The sequence below is a fragment of the Aquarana catesbeiana genome, linkage group LG05 (assembly GCF_042186555.1).
Source record: "Aquarana catesbeiana isolate 2022-GZ linkage group LG05, ASM4218655v1, whole genome shotgun sequence".
Taxonomy (NCBI): Eukaryota; Metazoa; Chordata; class Amphibia; order Anura; family Ranidae; genus Aquarana; species Aquarana catesbeiana.
Window position 1 is genome coordinate 124,344,106 of NC_133328.1, and position 6,000 is coordinate 124,350,105.

Below are 6,000 nucleotides of genomic sequence, written 5' to 3' on the forward strand. Positions count from 1 at the left end.
TCTTCATTTGACCTGAAGCAATGGGTACAAGCTTCTACTCACTCTGATGGCAACACCCTTGACCTTGTATTCTCCTACCTATGCACTCCATGCAACTTCTCAAACAATCCTTTTCCTCTCTCCGACCATCACCTTATTAGTTTCTCTCTCCCCCTGTCTTCCACCACCTTTCCCTCCAATCGTCTAACCATCACCCGTAGAAACTTTCGCAACTTCAACTCCTCTCTCCTCTATTCTGCTACTGACTACCTCTATGACAAAATCTCTCCCCTGTCCTGCCCCAACCAAGCCACGTCCATCTACAACAAATCCCTGTCCTCCACCCTGGACAAGCTCGCTCCCCTCACTACACGCAGAATCAGGCCTTGACCCCTACAACCCTGGCAAACAGATGACACTAAAATTCTCAAAAAACATAGTCGCGCTCTTGAGCGTCTGTGGCACAAGACTAAATCTCTCAAAGACTTCAACCAATACAAATCTGCCCTCCAAAAATACTATTCTTTCCTCCACACTGCCAAGCAAACCTATTTTACAACTCTTATTAACACCTTTTCATCCAGTTCCCATAAACTCTTCTCTACCTTCAACTCTCTACTTTGTCCTCCACCGCCTCCACCCACTGACTTACTCACTGCCCAGGAGATCGCTAATCACTTCAAAAACAAGATTGATACAATCCGTGATGAAATCTCCACTCTACAGGTATCTCCCCTAGCTAAGACCCCATGTCAACAGGTACAACTGACACTCCCCCTATTAAAATCTGCTACTACAGACAAAGTTGCTAAACTCCTTTCTATCGCCCACCTAACCACCTGTCCCCTGGACCCTATTCCCTCTCAAATGCTACGGTCGCCCTCTGACCCCATCCTACACTCTCTAACCCACATCTTCAATCTCTCCCTCACCTCTGGCATCTTCCCCAATGCTCTAAAACATGCACTGGTCACTCCCATACTTAAAAAGCCGTCCTTGGACCCTACCAATCTTAACAACCTACGCCCTATCTCCTTGCTCCCCTTTTCCTCTAAACTACTTGAGCACCTGGTTTACAACCAACTGAGTGACCACCTCATTAAAAACAACCTTCTTGATCCCCTTCAATCTGGATTTCGCCCTCAACACTCCACAGAAACTGCTCTTTTAAAACTCACAAATGACCTACTATCTGCAAAAACCAACGGACACTATTCTGTACTCCTACTTCTGGATCTTTCAGCTGCCTTTGGCACGGTTGACTACCCCCTCCTCCTCAAAAAACTTTACTCCCTCGGTCTCCGTGACTGTGCACTTCAGTGGCTCTCATCCTACCTATCCCAACGCACATTCAGTGTCACAATTCTACTTCCTCCACTCCTCTTCTCTTCTCTGTTAGGGTCCCCCAATGTTCTGTTCTTGGACCTCTTTTATTTTCAATCTACACCTCTTCCCTGGGTCAGCTGATAGCCTCTCATGGCTTTCAATATCATTTTTATGCTGACGACACACAAATCTCTCCACCCCTCAACTCACTCCATCAGTCTCCTCACGCATCACTAACTTACTAACTGACATATCTGTATGGATGTCACACCACATCCTCAAACTCAACTTGTCCAAAACCGAGCTTATAATATTTCCTCCCCCACGTGCCTCTTCCCCTGACTTCTCTGTCAAGAGCAATGACAAAACCATCCACCCGTCCCCACATGTCAGGGTGCTAGGTGTTATCCTTGGCTCTGAACTCTCCTTTCGGCCCCACATCCTATCACTTTCCAAATCTTGCCGCCTCAACCTCCGCAACATCTCTAAACTACGTCCCTTTCTAACCAATGAAACCACAAAGCTCCTGATTCACTCCCTGGTTATCTCTCGCCTCGACTACTGCAACTCCCTCCTCATTGGCTTACCTTTAAATAGACTATCCCCCCTTCAGTCCATCATGAATGCTGCTGCCAGACTCATCCACCTTACAAACCGCTCAGTGTCTGCTACCCCTCTCTGCCAATCCCTCAACTGGCTACCACTCAGCCAACTAATTAAATTCAAAATACTAACAATAAGTTACAAAGCCATCCACAACTCTGCCCCCAGCTACATCACTAGCCTAGTCTCAAACCCTAACCTAATCACCACCTCCGTTCCTCCCAAGACCTTCTGCTCTCTAGCTCCCTCATCACCTCCTCCCACATCCGCCTCCAGGACTTCTCCCGAGCCTCGCCCATCCTCTGGAATTCGCTACCCCAATCTGTCAGACTGTCTCCAAATTTATCCACCTTTAGGCGATCCCTGAAAACTTTCCTCTTCAGAGAAGCCTATCCCGCCTCCATCTAACAACTGCACTATTTTCTCCATGAGCTCATCCCCCACAGCTATTACCCTTTTGTATAACTTGACCCTCCCTCCTAGATTGTAAGCTCTAATGAGCAGGGCCCTCTGATTCCTCCTGTATTGAATTGTATTGTACTTGTATTGTCTGCCCTAATGTTGTAAAGCGCTGCGTAAACTGTCGGCACTATATAAATCCTGTATAATAATAATAATAATAATAATAATAAATAATAATAATAATGCATACGCAATGGTGTGTGTTGTAATATTGCATCTCTGTGTTTAAGTTTTTATTCTTATTTTTTATCAGGGGTGCGTTCACACAATTCTGCATGCTAAAACCCATGCACACTGGTGTGTATTGTCTAGGGGTGGTGTGATGTACTATTACAACACATGGCTCAGTTTACCTTTTTTTAAGAGTGACACTTCACAATGATACTTCAATCAACTATATGCACTACAGATGGTTTGGTGGCATGCAGGGAGGTGCATTGTGCTGAGTATAAATGAAGACATGCTGCATTTTATGCATTGCACCACGACACAAAGCACCTCAGCACAGCATTATAGTGTGAAACGGACATATAGAAAGAAACTGCAGATTAATGCAGCTCAACGTGTAGGGGGCTTTTTATAATACAAATATTAATACCTATATTATGAGGTCATTTATGTGTTTTTGTTTGTAATTCACATACTGTATGTGGGAAAAATAACCTATGACCCTTTATATCAGGATCATAACTTTCTTCCCATGGGTGCATCCATGAAAAACCTACCTCGCCCTTCTCTCCAGCCTTTTCTCTGCACATCCCGGTGATATTTTACTGCTACTTGTCACAGCTTATCACCATGATAATTCAGCCACTTAAACAGGCTGTTACCTTTTCCCCAACAGTGATAAAAAATCCTGGTCATATGCAGAGAAAAGACAAAAAAACTGATATCACAATGATAAGGCTCTTTTGTGCCTTTCACCGTTTATTAAGCATATACTGTATATAGCTATTATTTTCTCTATATTTATCCCTGAGAATGTACAGTGAAGAAAAGGGACAAGATATTCATTTCCTAACTGACCTATAAATGTTTAATAAAGAGAAGCTTTTTTGACCATTTTTCTATTATGGATTACAGGAGTGAACTTTCTTGTGCTCTCCTCTCCAGGCTCTGGAAGAATCCCAACCATATTGTCTGGATCCACCTAGAGGCTTGATCGGCAGCTGTCTCAGCCTTGTAGCGTGCTGCTGAGAGCCAGACACTTCCAGCCCGTCGGTCTAGTGAGTGCTGGAGGAGTAGATCAAAGAGCAGTGACTGACAGTCACTGATCTTTGCTCAGAACTGACCAAGAACTGAATGATCAGCAGCTCAGTTCTCAGGCTTAGAACCGGTAGGGGACAGCTGCATCACCACACTGTTGCTGCAGCATGGAGGTGACTATGTATGTTTGTTTTTTTAACAACCCCAAACTTCTCCTTTAGGCTCCATGCACCATACTAGCAACAAAAAAAGTCAGCGTTTTAGCTTTAAAAAAGTGGCATAAAAGACGCAAATTGAGAGCATATTGTACAAAGTTTAGGCGAGTTCCATGATTAGCTATGAGAGGCAGCCCCATTGAAAGCAATGGGGGGCTGTCAGTTCCCTAGCTCAGGGGTATCCAAGCTTTCTAGACAAAGTGTCAGTTTACTGTCCTATAGGCTTTAGGGTGGCCGGATGGTGGCCAGTGGAAGTAGAAAATGCCGCGGCATCAGTGCCCCATCATTGGTTTTAATGGAAGGAATAGTGCCCCATTGTTGATATCAATGAGAAGAATAGTGCCTCATTGATGGTGTCAGTAGGTGGAACAGTGCTCCATCGTTGGTGTCAGTTGGTAAAATAGTGTCCCAGTTTTGGCCAGAAAAAAGGCACGCAGAAGGCCACATCCGGCCCACAGTTCGAAATTTGGAGACCACTGCTCTAGCTAATCCCAGCCATTGGTATATAATCAGTCATGCAGCTATTACATACGAGTGATCGACCCTGGACGTGAGCAGCCTGCATCCAGGGCCCATCACTCGCATGTGATCGTTGCAACGATCGTAGGAACTGATAGCCTCCCATTGCTTTCAGTCATGGCTAATCAGAAGCAGGATGCATTTGCAGGTGTGAATGCACCCTTAACAATGAAAAGCCGGTGATAAATGGTGATAAATGGTGATAAGACTTTTCACCACTTATAACAATGATAAGTTCCTAGTGGGGTGTTTATTAAACAGTGGTAAGTTAGGTAGAAACTGAAAAACAGGAGGAATATCTTGTTCCTTCTCTTGAAGGAAGATGCAGACCTGCATTCTCACTGGTGTTGGAGTGTTGCGGCCAGCCATGCTCTTGGATGGACCCATTTTGGGCTGTAGTTTAGCTCTCTTAGCTTCCCTCTATATACCTACATTTACAGTTGTTTCTTTTGGTACCCTTTCACCATGGGATCGCATCACCACAATACCTTATTCTTTTTTACCTTCATCTGTAGGCTTGCAGCCTCTAACCTCTCTATGAGTTTGTGTATTTAATCCCCTGATGAAGAGTGATACTTGAAATGTGTCTCCACATGAAAACTGTAATGCCCCGTACACACGATCGGACATTGATCGGACATTCCGACAACAAAATCTATGTTTTTTTTCCGACGGATGTTGGCTCAAACTTGTTTTGCATACACACGGTCACACAAAGTTGTCGGAAAATCCGATCGTCCTGAACGTGGGGACGTAAAACACGTACGTCAGGACTATAAATGGGGCAGTAGCCGATAGCTTTCGTCTCTTAATTTATTCTGAGCATGCGTGACGCTTTGTGTGTCAGATTTGTGTACACACGATCGGAATTTTCGACAACTGATTTTGTTGTCGGAAAATTTTATAGCAAGCTCTCAAATTTTGTGTGTCGGAAATTCCTATGGAAAATGTGTGATGGAGCCTACACACGGTCGGAATTTCCGACAACAAGGTCCTATCACACATTTTCCATCGGAAAATCCTATCGTGTGTACAGGGCATTACACTTAAACATATAAGAGTTATCTATGTGGTTTTGCTCTCCTATGGTCTAAGAGCTGAAGTAGATTGTACAATCAGATTGTATGGTGTATGGGACTCTAATGCCCTGTACACACAATAGGATTTTCCGATGGAAAATGTGTGATAGGACCATGTTGTCGGAAATTCAGACTGTGTGTGGGCTCCATCACATATTTTCCATAGGAATTTCCGACACACCAAGTTTGAGAGCAGGCTATATCAAGGACAGTAGACACGCCATCAACCTATTAAGGGATTGTGGATATAAAAGTGGATATTGGCTTGCTACGGCGGATGTCACGTCACTGTACACGGCGATCCCCCATACTTGGGGTATATCTTCAGTCAAGTATTATCTGTACAAGGACGTGACACTGCCAAGAAAACAAAAGAAATTTATTATGGACCTTTTGGAGTATACCACAACCTTTTTTACAGAAAAAGGGAGTAGCCATGGGGGCAAAATTTGCCCCCAGTTTGGCCAACTTATTTATGGGCAAATGGGAGGAGGACGTCATCTATGCCCAACGTAGACCAGAATTGGTCTTATGGGCAAGATACATCGATGACGTCCTCCTCCTTTGGAATGGTACCCAGGACTCCCTGCATCAGTTTATGGAAGGTTTAA